Raw genomic sequence first — 11,641 nt, forward strand, 5'->3', positions numbered from 1 at the left:
GAGTCCTCTGTGGCATCTAACTTTCTTTTGTTTGTGTTTGAGACTTTTCCACTCTTCTTATATTGGGGGAAATTTAATCTTAAAGAAAAACTGACTCACTGTTCATTTAATAATTCTGAAAAATTTTGCCTTATGTATGGCCAGGTCAAGGCTTTTCAAAGTCAAGAACCAAGAATTGACTGCTATTTGTTTTTTACTTCATCTGACTTTCTGACCCACATATAGTACAGACAGAATACCTTCTAAATACGGATATGTCTAAATAGAGCTATGTAGTTGAGTGGAACAAAAAGGAATGCTGAAGAGAGCTAGGTATTTGGAATGACTGCTGGTGGAACTGTGAGAGGTCGCTGAGCAGAGACTTGTTTATGAGTTCTAGGGCATAAGTGTGGGGCCCCAGGAAAGACTGGGACCATAGATGGGAGCTGGGGTCATTCTAGGCAGATAAGTGATTTTACCACCAGAAGCTCTTGTCATGTATCTAGGCAAAAGATTCGAGAGGAATAGCTGAGGAATTAGTATAAACCTGGGCTGGCATTATTTTTGTGTTTTGTGTGTGTGTGTGTGGGTAGCAGGGGTGGTTTTAAGGTCCATGGAGTGTATTGCTAAAATTATTGGACTGAGGACACAAGAAAAGAATATAATATGTTTATCTTCCAAGCAATGAGCCATTTCAAGGTTCAGACTGTTTATCATTTATATAAACAGAGAAAGGAAGAATAGCCAAAGTGCCAGCTCCTCAATAGTCCTTGTTCCACACAGTAAAAAGAATGACAACAAAACAAAAGGGACCAGATAACTACAACATAAATTATGGGATACTCCAGTGCTGAGAAACCAGTTCTAAACTTCATATAAGTAGTTTTGTATTTTTCATCTCTATTCTGAAGGAAGGAAGCCCCTTGCTTCATCAGAACCCAGGAGGCAAAGGAATTGTTTCATAACAGCCTCTTAGGGGAGATAGGGAGGCAAATGGGAAATGGCCTTGTAACAGCTCCTTACAGGCCTGGGAGGATTACAAGGCATTCAACCAAGACTCAAATTAGCTATAGTTGATGCCTTTGCCTATATGGCTAACGTGGATATGTGCAAGGTTGCCAGAGTGCTGTGGTAGAGACTTTATTCTTCTGTCCTTTCATTTCCTCTAGCCTTGTTGTAAAAAAGTGCCTGGGGGTAGAGACAAGAATGAGAGGATTTCTCTGAGCAGGCTCTATTTCAGGTTTCAGGGGAGCACAGAACCTCAGCAAGTCCAAACATCCCAGAACTGAGCTGACATTTGTCCTAAGGGGCCTCACAGATCCTTCCCCTGCCTTTAGCTTTCCCAGCCCCCTGGCTTTGCAGAAAGAGAGATGGAGTAGGGAGAGTGACTCAGCAGCCAATCACAGCCAGCGCAGCCCAAGGCATTTGTACCTGGTGTAACCAATCCTCTCTGCACACACGGCTCAATTGGCTTCTGCTGCTTCCTCCTCTCCTGCTCTGCCCAGCAACAGTTGATAGGAGGTTTCTGGAGGAGAAGGAGGCCCTTCCAACTCCCAGCCCCTGACAGAGAATGGACTGGATCTCAGACTAGTTCTGTAGAGGAAAAAAAATGTATATCCATAGCTCCTTGATCCCAAGATTTCTGTGACTAAAATGTCTATGAAGACACCCCAATATATCCGTGCCCTTGATATCTTACAGAATCTGGTAAAGAGTAGCTGGACAAGTGTAGCCTACAAGAACCTATATTCAAAGATCCAAATGGCCTCAACTTAGTTAAAGAGACAGGAGTCTGTGAATGAGAGGGACATATTGATTCCCAAGTATAATTCCTCTTGCACTTCCTCAAGAAATCACAACCCTTTCCTCTTTCCATTAGCAGGGTGACTTGGATACTTAGTCTCTTTTCACCACTGTATCCCCATCCTGGATGAGAGATAATGAGATAGTTTGCAGAGTCAGATCCCCTGGTCAATTTAGTTGACAACATCAGGCTACTGGGAACAATAAAATTTTCTCTTGTGGCCCAGAAATAACCTCTGTAAAACTACTTAGCTGCTGGGAAACAAACTGCCAGAAAGGGAACCTGAATATGAGATTAGGAAAATATCTTTCAGGTAAAGAAGAAATCCACTAAATTTCACACTATGTAAGCCTGTATATCATGAGATTCCAAAGAGAATATTGATATTTTATCCATGAGACAAAATCACTCTCATTGTCAGGTCATGGGAAGACCACAAAATTTTAAAAATTCTGGCTGTAGTATGGAAAACTCCCCAAGCAGAATTAACATTTACTGTGGACAAACAGGAGAAGGACCAAGAGGAATTAGTCTTTTTACTGAGGTTTGTGCTGTTCATACTGGTGTTGATTCATACTGCCTGCAACATACTATCCTTAGCTAGATTCCATTCCCTTCAAGAAAAAACAAAGCTAGTACAAAGGCTGAGTTATCTTCTTCCCTAAGGGGATTAGAGAGGCCTTATGCAGTAGTGAAGGTGTGTTGGAGACTTTCTTACAACCAAGTTTGCCAAACCTCTTCATTTCTTTTGGAAATTGGGACACTAGCCACTGCGGTGCTATGCAGGTCCCGTGAGCATATTTGAAAAATTACTAATGGGATTTTGAAATAATTCAGATTGTATAATGAACTGATGTAATTTATGAGTAAGTCCTTTGGGGCCAATGCATGTTTAAGTGGTTGTAACCGATACTGCTAAATGAATTGTGGGCATAGATGTGTTAAGTACGTGTAATACATCTCTTGCCTATATAGGATGTTCCCAATGGGGGAAGCTCACAATTAGAATAGTGGTAGAAGGAAGAGTACACAACTGGGAGCATATCTAGCTCTCCTAGCCTGGCCATGCAGTATCAGCAAAGCAGTATAAGATACCAGGGAAAGGGAAGATAGTAGAAAGGAATACTTGTCTTGATTAAAGAATTGCTAGAGACAGAAGTGCTTAAGGAAATGATTCCACAATCTGTACAGATAGTCTATTCAGTTGGGCAAGTCAGCCTTAAGGAGCCCTTTGAGCTACAAGTGTCAGTGATTGACATTTATGCAGACTGGAGCCTGTGACCAAAGATGTAGCCACTAGGCCATGGTGTTCCCTGGAGTCTTGGATATAGCTTTTGCCAAAAATGATCACTCGGTACCCCATTTGAAAGACTATTATTGGTTGTTGCTGGGCATTGGTGGACTCTTAGAAAATAACAAAACAACAGTCAGTATTGTGACACCCTGACATCACTACCATGAGATGGGTCAGAAATGAGAACACTAACAAAATGGCAGTTGCTTAATGAGCAATTATTATGAAATGGAAGTTATATATCAGGAAAAATAAGCTACATAATATAGAATCTCAAATTTACAAGGAAAGATGGCTGGTCAGTGCTACTTGAGAGGATGATTCAGATGTGGTGTCTCTGCCAGCACTTTGGGCTTTTTGAAGGCTCTAGTACACTGAAGTTCTAGTATACTGAACATGCCTGAGCCTGGCTCACAGATGGATCAACTATGTTCAATGACAATGGAATATACTAGGTCACTGCTGTTGTGAAGCCCCAAAGAAAGCCATGCGCTACAACTGTGCACAAAAACGAACTTCTGTTTAGTGGTATATTTCCATGGTGGCTTGCTATGGAAAAGGCACTCTGTTCCACTTCAACTGACTCTTTGGTAGGAGGCAATAATATGGCAGTGTAGTGACTGGCAGCAACATAATTGGATAATAAAGTGTCAGCCTCTAAGGAGACAAATATTGTCGGAAACTGAACAATACTCACAACCTTTGTGACCTATGTGAACAGATGAAAAACATTTTAACAATGAGTATCAAAATAAACATCAAGATGATCAAATCAGCACTACACAGAAAAGGACACCTGGATATGACCTCCACCCAGTTATGGCATCACACAATGCATTGTAATCTATCTACAATTCATGACTGGAACCAAAATACAAGACCTAGTGATTCCAGAACATGAGGCCAAAAAGTCTGGCAAATGTGTTCAGATGGACAGCTGAACACAATTGGCAAAGGGGAACTTTGGGGCATATAACTAGAAGTACCAGACCTGGCTAGTCTAGTATATAGTACACCTTAACTTCTCCTTGATTTCCATAGACATCTTTTCAAGGTATGGTATTGCCATCCCCATCTGCTTAGCCAACGCAAGTCATTCTAGTCACTTAAATGTACCATGTTACATATTTGGATTCTTTAAACATATGATTAGGCATTGGTGCTCTCTTTATAGCAAAAAGTATACAGCAGGGGGAAGCTACATAGACATTTGTCGGGTTGTTTATGGCCTGTGTCATCCTAGGCAGCAGGTGTCATTGGAATTTAGAATGGACTCTTAAAAGAAAATATGAAACCTTCAGGACAGCCAAGTGGCAGTTTCCAGTGGAGCACACACTTAAGACGAGCACTTTGGTTTGTGGCCCAGAAGGGTGCCTCACATTTAAATAGAATGTCTAATTATGAGGTTGGGGAGGGTAAAGATATCCAGAGCAACTATCTTCAAGATAGTTAATCCTCACTCTACTTTTATTTCCTCCAAAACTGTCCTTGGGCAAAAGGGTGACTGGAATTTGTGAGCATCAAAGAAGGGGAAGGTTGGCGACAAAATAAATTTAATTTTTTGATTACAAGTATTCATTGTACATATTCATAGAATTCAGTATGATATTTCAGTACATTCCTATAGTGTCCACTGATCAAATCCAGTGTCCCTTTATTGATCTTTTCTCACCTTCCTAACCTCTCGTAATCACTATTCAACATTCAGAGTGACTTTTTAAAATGTTTCAACACATGTGAGAGAACATGAGGTACTTGCCTTCCTATTTCTGGTTATTTCACTGAACCTAATGTTCTTCAGTTTCATCCATTTTGATGCAAATGACAGGATTTTATTTTTCTTTGTGGCAGAACAATATTCTATGTTTCACATTTTCTTTTTTCATTGGTACATTATAGTTTTACATAGTAATGAGATTCATTGTGATATATTCATACATGCACATCTCATAGTTTGTTCTTTCTTTCCCTCATGTCCCCTGTTTCCCTCCCCTCTTCCCTATTGGCTCCCCTTCCTCTAGTTTACTGGTGTCACTTCTGTTTTCTTGAGATCCTTTTTCATTCCTGTTTTTGCTTTGGCTTTCACATGCGAGAGAAAACATGACCCTTAATTTTCTGAATCTGGCTGTTCTCACCTAGCGTAATGTTTTCCAGATCTATCCATTCTCCTACAAATGACATAATTTTATTCTTCTTTATGATTGGACAAAACTCAATTGTGCATATGTACCACGGTTTCCTTATCCAGTCATCTCTTGATGGACACCTATGTCAATTGCTCCACAATTTGGCCATTGTGAATTGTGCTTCTATAAACATGGGAATGCAAGTATCAATGTAGTATGCTGATTTTAATTCTTTTGGGTAAATACAAAGAATGTTATACCTGTCTCTTATCTCAATAGTGTTTGCACTAATTTCCAATCCCACTAACAGTGTATAAGTGTTCCTTTCCCCCCATATCCTCACCAGCATTTATCATTATTTGTATTCCTGATGATTGTCATTCTAACTGGAGTGAGATGAAATCTCAGTATAGTTTTGATTTGCATTTCCCTGATTGCTAAAGATGTTGAACATTTTCTCATATATCTGTTGGCCATTTGTATTTCTTATTTTGAGAAGTGTTTATTCAGATCATTAGCCCAGTTTTTCATTGGATTACCAGGTTTTTTTAAAGTTTCTTATGTATTTTAGACATTAATACTTTATAAGATGAATAGCTGGAAAATACTTTCCTGCATTCTGTAGGTTGTCTTTTGCTTTGTTGATTGTTTCCTTTGGTGTGCTTTTTAGTTTGATGTAATCCTATTTTTCAAATTTTATTTTGTTTCTTGGGGTCATATAAAAAAATCATTGCTTATGTAAATGTGTTGAAGTATTTCTACTATCTTTTCTTGTAGTCTCATAGTATCAGATTTCACATTTAAGTATTTGATACATTTTGAGTTGATTTTTGCATAGGGTAAGAGGTGTCAACTTTCAATCTTTTGCATATAGATTCCCAGTTTTCTCGATATTATTTATTGAAAAGGCTGTATGTTTTTGGCACCTGTATCAAGAATCAATTGGCTGTAGATGCATGGGTTCATTTTTGGTATTTCTCCTCCATTGCATTGGTTTCTGAGTCTGTTTCCATGCTAATATCATGCTCCTTTGTTTACTAAGGCTCTGTAGTATGTCCTTGGAATGAGGTAGGTACTGGGATGTCCTAACCTTTATCCTTTTTATTCAGTATGTAGTATGCTGACTTTAATTCTTTTGTGGAAGTACAAAGAATGTTATAGCTGTCTCTTATCTCCTTAGTGTTTGCACTAATTTCCAATCCCACTAGCAGTGTATAAGTGTTCCTTTTCCCCCATATCCTCACCAGCATTTATCATTATTTGTATTCCTGATGATTGTCATTCAGGTTTTTTATTCAAGATTGCTTTGGCTATTAGGGGTCTTTTGTGTTCTCTTATGAATTTCAGGATTTTTTTCTAGTTCTGTGAAGAATGTCATTGGTATTTTGATGGTGATTTCATTGAATCTATAGATTTTGGGGGGTACTATGGACATTTCAACAATATTAATTCTTCTAATCCATGAACATGCAAAGTATTTCCATCTTTTGTGTCTTCTTCAATTTCTTTGATCAGTGATTTGCAATTTTCATTATAGAGTTCTTTCACTTCTTTGATCAAAATTATTCCTAGGTATATTAATTTTTGTAGCTGTTATAAATAGAAATGCTTTAGTGATTTTTTTTAGTTTTTTTAGTTGTTGAAAGATACTTATTTTATTTATTTACATGTGGTGCTGAGAAATGAACCCAGTCCCTCACTCATGCCAGGCAAGTGTGCTACCACTGAGCCCCAGTCCCAGCCTCTGCTTTAATGATTTCTTTCCCGGAAATCTCATCATTGGGTATAAAAATACTACAACTCTCATGACAAATTTCATCCTGCATGTGTGTGTTGTGTGTGTGTGTGTGTGTGTGTGTGTGTGTGTGTGTGTGTGTGTGTTGAGATTGAACCTTGAACCCAGAGGCACTTTACCACTGAGCCACAACTCCAGGCCTTTTCGCTTTTCTTTTAATACAGGGTCTTCCTAAATTGTCGAGGTCAGCCTCAAATTTGTGATCCTCATGACTCAGGCTCTCAAGTTGCTGGGATTACAGGTGAGTGCCACCATGCCTGGCTCTGTGTATATTTTTGAAAAAAAAATTGATATAGTTAATTCTGAGTATCTTTCATATACCCACATAAGCCACACAGCTTTAACCACAGCTTATCTGAGTCTTAGTTGAATGCCTTAGTTCTCTCTGAATGCAAGATGAATGGAGTTCTTTAAGGAGTTGTCACAAGGTCATCTCCTATTTCACAAGGCCATTTCCCACTTGTCTCTTTCTCCTGGGAGGCTGTCATGAGAGAGTTTTTCATTATATTATGAGTTCTGGAAAGGTATAGAGCTTTCTGTCTCACTTCTGTGATAATAGAGATGCAGACTGTAAACAATTTAGCTGAAGTCTAGAGTTCACTTCTCAGCACTGGAGTATCCCACAATGTATGTGGTAGTTATATGGCTCCTTTTAGTTTGATATTGTTCTTTTTGGTTTGTGGGACAAAAACTATAATGAGCTGGAAACTTTGGCTATTCTTCCATTGTCTATGTAAGTAATAAACTGTGTTAATCTAAAAGATGCTCATTCTATCTATTGGCTAAATCAGTCAGAACTTTGCCTTTGCCTTCTCACATCTTGTATATGCTTGACAAGGACATTGTTTTTTAGAAACATGGCTTTATTTTATTTATACCTTTGTTTTATTTATTTATTTTTATGTGGTGGTTAGGATCGAACCCAGGGCCTCACTCGTGCTAGAGGAGCACTCTACCACTGAGCCACAACCCCAACCCCAACCCCCCCCAAGGACATTTTTAAGGAGCCTTCTGTTTTATTGGTCATTGTATTCACAGTGCTAAATGAAGGACCCTCAAAGATTGCTAACTGATTCTTTATTATGATATATCCTACCAATATTTTCTGAAGCTACTGTTGTCATTTGTACGCCCTGGTACTGAAATGCTAGAACTGTTTGTTTACATCCTGGGAGAAATATAGCACACATGTAGCCTTCCAGTTCCCCAGAACTTTCAACTTAAGAATTCTAGGAACATTTGGAAACAATTGATCTATCCTATTGACCTCAGCTGAGAAGTAAGGCTGTAGGGTCTGGAAATTACACAAATAGCTATTGTGAATGGAACTGTTTTCTTAATTTCTTTTTCAGAGAGTTAACTATTTTTTCACATAAATACTACCAACTTTTGTATATTGACTTTGTGTCCTGCAACTTCACTCAACTTGTTTATTAGATCTAATCATTTTTATGAATTCTTCAGGGTTTTTTTGAACATACAGATTTATCACTTTATTTATCATTATCATTTGAAGCTTGATTCATAAACTATTTGAAGTATTTAAAAATTCTGTATTATAAGAATCAAAGAGTACAATTATCCATTGCTTCATGGGTTCAAGTTATATATATTAAAACCAAATGGCATTTTTTCCATGAGGAAACTATACAATATAATAAATGACAAAGGACCCAAAAAGCAGTTTTTCATCATTTTCAGGATCTAAACAAACATTCTGAATGTTCATAGCTCTTTTGTTATATTATTTTATATTCAAATATCTATCTACGTTCTGAGTCAACTTGACCAAAACAATTTAGGAAAATAATTAGCTTTGAAGCAAAAGATTTTCCATCTACAAGATCACATTCAAAGGAATTCATGTTGCAATGCTGACAAAATCTACTGGCTACTCTGGAACAACATGCAGTGTGCCCACTACATTGACAAATGTGGTAGGTCACTTGGGTACAAACATGGAATAGTTATGCATAGTTCATCCAGGACAGTGCTGGCTCCCCAGCTAAAATAACTCATGAAATATAGCACATTAACTGCAGTTGATTTGGTTTTAGGAAAACCACATTGAGAATTACAATACAGTATCTTTTCATCTCACCCTCAGTCATTGACAGGAATTTTATTGGCTACCATGCTGTTTACTTTGTGGATGGTAGTAGTAAATGAACGAAGACAGATTTCCTCAGAGTTGGTAATAAACTGTGATCCCAACTCTTCCTGTTTTTCAGATACTACCAAACCTTTGTATAAATCAGTAGATCAAATGAACAAGAAATTTCCAACCTTGGTAGAAACGTCACTGTCCCATAATCTGACTGATCACTGAATGGATTTTATCCTGGATAGCTTTCTGAGACTTCTCTCTGGGAGCACTGTCGTCTTTTGCAGTCTTGTCACAATATCAAACTGCCACCTTTTGAGGAGCTCCCTGTTTTTGTTCTTTGAGATGACCACCACCAGCTTCTGAAATGAGCACTTGTAGAGACAATCTTTCAGCTGATCCACCACACTGTTGAGGTACTTTATGAGTTCAGTGTCCGTAGTTACCAGCAGGGTGAGTCCATACTTCTGTACTCAAGTGAAGGTTTTAGAGGGATATATGCCACATGTTACAGAATACTGTTGATGTCATGATCTCTGCAGTCCCACTCAGGGTGATGCTGGGCTTCTGGGACAGCTATAGCACCATGGCGAGTCTATGACCAAGATGAGTGCTAACCCGAGGCTCCAGCCACCCAGTTCAAAAGTCAGATTTTTTTAAAATATATTTAATCCTGTATATAATTGTGACTCTGATCCTGGGGGTCAGGGTACAACACTGGCATTGCCAGGGATAAAGGAGACATGTTCCAAAGACTCTGGCCCTTTGTAACAGAGTACCTTTGAAATTAAAGTCCCAGTGCCAACATGGCACAACATTAATTCAAGAGAGAGGGTACTGCATCATGATGACTCTGAACCCTGGAGCAGTGAGACACAGCAGTGGCCTAGGCTCTGTGAGGATGGGTGCATTGGTAGCAAGGACCCAGAATGGTAGATTGCAGCAGTGGTGTGGTTATGAGAAGGGTGAGTGAATGGGAGGGAGCAGTGTAATGTTGAATTAATCTCCAGTGAGGTGGTGTGTTTCATCAGCTCAGACTCTGGAGGATTGGGCCAGATCCAAGGACAGGGGCACGGTTGCTATCTGACCCAGAGGACAGGGTGATACAGATCAGCAAAGGCTATTTCTCTGAGAGATTAGGGGTCATGATAGCTTGGGCACCAGGGTTGCAGCTGCTCTCCTGGATCAAGGCTCCATTTCCCTTGGATAGAACATCAGGATGGGTCAGGTGCCAAAGGGGTGTGGCTGGTGGGTATGTATTTTGTGAAGCCAGAACAATAGAATGGGTCATATGATAAAGTATTGTATGGCTACTCTGCTGGTTCAAGGTTGGCTTCTCCATAGGCAGAACCACCTGTTCCTTGGAAGCAGGTTGCCATATGGACTTGGGCACTGGTGTCTCAGCTGTTCTGCTGGGCCTAAGATTTGAACAGCTCATACTGGAACACTGAAGTCACCAAAATGGGGAAGATGGAGTGCCTCCTAGGCAGGGTGTAGGGAGTTGTAGTGGCTCATTTGAGGAACAGTGCAATGATATCAGTCTCAGGGATGAAATAATTCTGTGGCTACTGGCCTCCAGAACAGAATGTATGCTAGGAATGGTTCCAGTTTCAAGATGGCACCATGCAATAGCAGCTTGGGTCACAGGGGAAGCAAAATGTGGTATCCTTCTCTACAGCAATGCAGTTGTGTGTACTCTAGGCAGATCCCTAAACTGGACTCAGGACCTGTGAGGAATTCCCCATACCAGAGACTACTGGTATCCACCACAGAAGAGGAAAATATTGGGAGCCTCCTTATTGCTTTTTCACAAGAGGGAGAAGTTGCTCCAAGCTGATCCCAACCAGGAAGACAAAGTGGCAGAAGCGAGTGTTTGATCCCTTCTCTATGCAGTCATTCTGAGTTTCTGTAATCCACAGGGTTTTTTCCATTGCCTTGCCATAGTCCAATGGTCTTTTTGGATACAGTAGTAAAAATGTAGTTGCTTAATTGTTGTTTGGGTCTTTTTCTGTGTGTGCAGCCAGCATTAGGCACCTGTAATTAGCCATCTTGCTGATATTGCTCCCTTTGTTTTCTGGGTACTTCCTTACTTTCTTTTACTACAAGATGATTTAGTTTTGTATTTCTCCCACTCCAACCCTTAGAATCAGCCATTTATCCAGAGGACTGGTTCCTTCTATTGGAGAATATTATTTAGAAACAAGGATTTGGGTGTTGGGTTTACTAACTGTTATTGAAGTGTCATTTTTTCCTGACCTTCTCAGCAAGCAGAACTAGGAAATATATTTCTTCTGTATAACAAGTCATGAGTACAAATATCTTTCATTGTTTGTGTTTATTCATCTGTATATGTATTAAGATAAATGTGATTTCATATTAAGTTTTTGACTCCACTCCAGGTTTAGTCCTAGCCTTCCCTATGCTTATCTATAACTTTTCTCTCTGATGATAAGAAGTTTAGCTATCACCATCTACCATTCATTTACTTATTTCTCAATCTTGGTATTACATAAAAGGTTTTAGGCATTGTTAACCCATC

General features: G+C 39.3%; 1 pseudogene; it reads right to left on the reverse strand.

Moving 5' to 3' along the window:
• Positions 1-9,101: 9,101 nt before the first annotated feature.
• LOC101955837 (mitotic spindle assembly checkpoint protein MAD2A pseudogene) lies at positions 9,102-9,690 on the reverse strand (annotated as a pseudogene).
• Between the last annotated feature and the right edge of the window lie 1,951 nt (positions 9,691-11,641).

This window comes from Ictidomys tridecemlineatus, chromosome X, assembly GCF_052094955.1.
Source record: "Ictidomys tridecemlineatus isolate mIctTri1 chromosome X, mIctTri1.hap1, whole genome shotgun sequence".
Lineage (NCBI taxonomy): Eukaryota > Metazoa > Chordata > Mammalia > Rodentia > Sciuridae > Ictidomys > Ictidomys tridecemlineatus.